The sequence below is a fragment of the Hippopotamus amphibius genome, unplaced genomic scaffold (assembly GCF_030028045.1).
Source record: "Hippopotamus amphibius kiboko isolate mHipAmp2 unplaced genomic scaffold, mHipAmp2.hap2 scaffold_267, whole genome shotgun sequence".
Lineage (NCBI taxonomy): Eukaryota > Metazoa > Chordata > Mammalia > Artiodactyla > Hippopotamidae > Hippopotamus > Hippopotamus amphibius.
The window spans coordinates 1-4,945 of NW_026648387.1; positions in this window are offsets into that span (position 1 = coordinate 1).

Here is a 4,945-nt window from a genome sequence, read left to right on the forward strand (position 1 = left end):
GAATCCTATGAGGTGACCAGTGTGGAAGGAGCATGTGTTCCAAGGCACTTCTTTTGATGTCTTAGGTTTACCTAGCCAGCAATGCAGATCCCATGAAAGTGGGCAGAGATCTTTTCTCCATAGGCTCTCCTGTTACGGAACGCAAGTGTGTTCCCGTGCCCACGGACGACACACAGTGAGGCCAAACAAGGGGACACGTCAGAGTTTGGGGCAGGGGAAGGTTTCTAGCATGGCCGAGCAAGGGGAGGGTGGGAATCTTTCTTTTCCAGAAAAGTTAGAACTTCTCTCAAGTTGCATGGGCCCAGAAAATGCTTTCTCCTCTTCGATCATCAGTCAAGGAAAGGTAGCACCTGGTTTTTCACGAGGAGATTTTCTTCCTAATTCCAGTTATCTTATAAAATAAAGAAGAAAAATTATGTTAATGTTTCACATAAGCGTCCAGGACTATTTCACTTCCATGATTTGAAGAAATGTTATTTTCTCTCCAACTGACACTGTCCTTGAAGGACCAAGCTAAACTTCTAAGGAGCCAAATTCCAAATAATTTTGAGACTAGGAAATACAAAGTGTAGTGTCATAGATTGATTGATGGATCCATTGATTTCATCAGACAGCAGTCATCACTTCTAAGATTATTCGAACACCACTAACGTTTGGGTAACAAAGTTGAGATGTCTGCGCTCGAGCACGTGCGCGCGCGTGTGTGTGTGTGTGTGTGTGTGTGTGTGTGTGTGTGTGTGTGACTCATAAGGGGATGTTTTCCATAGCTGTGCACTATGGCACTGCAGGATCTCTGGTTGCTGAGTACCCAGAGGTGGAAGCCCCGATACAGAGCTTGGACTGTGAAGTTATGCATGGGTTCTCAATGGTGTGTGTGGGGTCGGCCCCCCTAATCCCCCATGTTGGTTGTTCAACGGTCAACTCTAATATATAGATCAGAGAGGATATCATCCATGTGCTTCATATGAATAACTTTCCCAAATAATCTTTATCTTTTTCAAAGGAAGACATCCTGTAATCCATTTCATAAGATGCTATTGGGAACCTACTCCCCCAGCATGTGAATTATCCCTACAGAGCACAAGATCCCTGAGAAGGAGGAGCCCTGGACGCTGAGACACCAGGAAAGTAGGCTTTTAGATGATATTTTCTGCTTCTCATGAGATGACGGTGTCTACTGATCCTATTCAAGTGTGTAAAATGAGAGCCCCCTGGCAAGGATCAGCAGAAGGTCTTTGCTGCTGGGCCCTGGGCTCTTCCTTTCAGTGGGGAGGCCAAGAGCCTCAAGAAGGAAGGAAGGAAGGAAGGAAGGAAGGAAGGAAGGAAGGAAGGAAGGAAGGTAGGTGGGAGGGAGGGAGGGAGGGAGGGAGGGAGGGAGGGAGGGAGGGGAGGGTTTGCCCGGTGCCATCAGGCCCGTGTGTCACCCTAAAGAGAAGGGCAGCCATCGCCACTGCTGGAATCATGTCCCCATTTCCTGGGCAGGACATTCAAGAAGGCCTCCTCCTGTGTGTTTCGTGCATCACCTCGACGGTGCCCCCAGGAATAGTCACCGGAGGGAACTGTGCAGCTGAGCCAACCTGCCTGGGAACACGGCCTCCTTCCTTTAAGAAGTGGAAAACTCGCCCAGTGCTCTCTCTGTTGTTGTTTTTCCGGTCCTTATCCTTGTCCTTGTCGTCGTCATCGTTACTGTTGTTAACAAGTGAATGAGAGTGAGTCAGAAAGAGAAAAACAAATATTGTATATTCACACATATATGTGGACTGCAGAAAAATGGTACACATCAACTGGTGTGCAAGGCAGAAAGAGAGACACAGATGTAGAGCACAAACATATGGACACCAAGTGGGGAAAGCGGGGAGGGTTGGGGGGGAATGAATTGGAAGATTGGGGTACCAAATTGTACACTCTAAATATATACAGTTTATTGTAAAACATGAAAAGAAAAAAAGTTAAGAAAAAGTGAATGATGCCTCCGTCTAGAGGAATACTTGGCAGTTATTATGTTCAGGACCATTTCTTTTTCTGCCATTGATGGAAAACTCCTTGGATCCCGTTAGCATTTATGGATTCAAGGAGTGCAGTTCTTCATAGGTTCTGTCACGTCGTTAGGAGGGGAATCCTCATCAAGTTGCTTCAACCAGGACTATGTGTCCTTCAGATGCGGAGATGGAAATGAATGGTGCTCTGCGGGGCGGTGGGGGGGCGGGGGCGCGATGATAGGCACCCAGGACTCCTTCCCCCAGGCCTCCTTTTGTTCCCTCACTGCTTCCTGGAGAAGGGACACCCCCCCCCCCCACGCACACACCGTCTAGGTGTGCTATTTGCTGTCCATAATTTCCCGTGCCCTTTGGGCATGGCTGATAGAGACGGACATGAAGCAGCAGGACGGCAAGCTGGCACCTGGGCCTAGGGAAGTTTCACAAGTGAAATATCAGAACTGGAGCTGGGACAGACATGCCTCCCCTTCCCGGGGCCGGGGGGGGGGGGGGGGTGCGGAAGCTGGGCTGGGGGAGCTGGAGACGAGGGGCACAGAGAGAGGCAGGGAAGGGAGGCCCCACGTGGGCCTGGGAGAGACGGGGATGGGGAGGGCGGGGCGGTGGGGGGCAGGGGGCCACTGCTGACCGGCCTGGGTTCGGGTTCCCTGTCCCCCGTCCTGCTGAGAACGTGCCTTTGCTTCCTGCCCTCAGGTGTGCGAGAGGAGCACGTTTCTTTTCAATAAAGACCAATACATCATGTCACACTATGTTTGGTTTTGCTTGTTCATGTTCCAGACGAGGCCAACGAACTCTCCCAGGGGAGGTGTGGGTACAAAGGATCTGACAGGATGGGAGGGTGCGGGTCTGCGCATGGGCCAAGAAATCCAGAAAATCTGTCGTAGCTGAGACTCAGGCCTTTTTCAGAAATAGGCCAAGAGAGTTCAGCTTTGACCATTCCCTGCCAAGCAGTCATCACAGGTGCTTCCTGGAAGGGATTGAGTTGCAGAAACCAGCGTGGCCCGCAGCCCTCAGGCCTCAGCCCGGCAGGCAGGCAGGCAGGCAGCGGCTATTGTCTGTTGGTCCCGCCCCCGCCCCCGCCCCCGCCCCCGCCCGCTTCTCCACCGCTCGCTCCTTCCCAAGTCGCCAGGGCTGATAGTTGCCGGGAGAGGGGGAGGGGAAGTCCGGACGCTTCATTCCGCAGGGCCTTGTTCAATCGCTTCATTCAAATGCAGAATGCTCTCCGGTCAGATCGGGAGCCTTTGACTTTGCCTCGAGCTCCCCTTTATCGAACGGCTTTTTTTTTTCCTTCCCCAATTTCCCCACCCTTAGGCTGCCCCCTCCAAACTGCAGGGAGGGAGGGAGGGAGGGAGGGAGGGAGGGAGGGAGGGAGGGAGGGATGGGTGAAGGTTGTGTGAGAACTTCTCCTTGTCTCAGGCAAATAGGAGTCCCCTCTTTTTCCTAACCCAGGAAACCCCACTAAACCATTTGAGAATCACGGACATGCGTGGAAGCAAACGTCTTAACTTGAGATCGTGCTCTGCTGTGGGAGGACAGAAAGGAGGGCCAGAATGTCCGGTCTTGTGCTGTCCAGTTCTTAAGCGACTTGAATTCAAGGAGACACATTTTGGGGCGGCCTACTCTGAACATATTGAAAGCTGACCTGGTGACTGTGTGTGTGTGTGTGTGTGTGTGTGTGTGTGTGTGTGTGTGTGTGTGTGTGTGTGAGGGAGAGGGAGATGGAGGGAGGGAGGGAGGCGGGGAGGGAGGGAAAGGGAGAAAATAGGTTAGTAGAGGCCTCCATTTCATGGAAACTGTTTCTGAGTTCTGAGAACAGGTCGGTTCTGTGAAACAGTTATCATATCTCCTCTCAGGAGGCAGTGATGTTGATGGGCTCCCAAAAACTAGGCCTGTGGTGCAAGCAATCAGGTTATTTCCTAAGAGGCACTTGTATGGAAACCAAAGGAAGACAAAGGTCCATCACTGGAGCCGATTATAAACCAGTGGGGGGGGGGGGGGGGGAGCGTGTGGGGGGCGGTGTCAGTGAAGAAGATTTGTAGATGTTAGGGTGGAAGCAACTTTAGCAGTTTGAAATGGCTGTGATGATGTCGGGTGTTTGGTTCGACTTTCAGAGTGGCTCTCACAGAAACAGGCACCAGGATGGTTTCCACAGGAGCTGTGGTGGCCATGTCTCTAAAGTTTTCACCAAGTCCTGCAGCTTCGGTCTGTAGGGCTTCAGGCAAAGGGCCGTTTTCGTTGTCAGTGATGCCAAGTCAAAAGGGTGGGCGAAAGTGGGAAACATTCATGGAGAGAGTTGTAGCCAGATATTGGGGGCAACTTGAAAGACTTCAGGATCCAGTCCGGTTTTCAGGTGAAAAGCAACACCCTAAGGAAAATGAATAGCACCAGAATCTCATATCCACAAGTGTGTATTCCCGTTTTATGGAAACGTAACGTGGGCCTCTAAGGAACGCGTGCAAGTGACTCTCTTGCCAAAGAAATAAGGAGCCTCACGGAGAGTTTCTGAATTCTGGACGGAGCAGGTAGGGAGAAAAAGAGAAGTGATTCCATTTTGCTGACAAGGGTACAAGTCACCAAATGGATGTCCAACTTTTAAAATAAATTGGGTTTTGTTTGTTTTCATTTTCCCTTGTAGCTGGAAAAGAAAAGATTTCACAATCCGTCCTGTTCTCTCTCTCTCTCTCTCACTCAGGTTAGGAGATTCTTTTCTGTTTGAAATAATGGAAGCATTTATAATGTCGTGCAGTTTCAGGTGTACAGCACAGTGATTTAGATAGAAAGATAGGTAGATAGATAGATAGATAGATATAGATTCTGTTTCAGATTTTTTTTCTCTTACAGGTTATTACAAAGTATTGAGTATAGTTTCCTGTGCCAAGTCGTAAGAGCTTGTTGATTATCCACTTTACGTATAGGAATGTGTATATGTTCATCCCAAGCTCCTAAGGTAT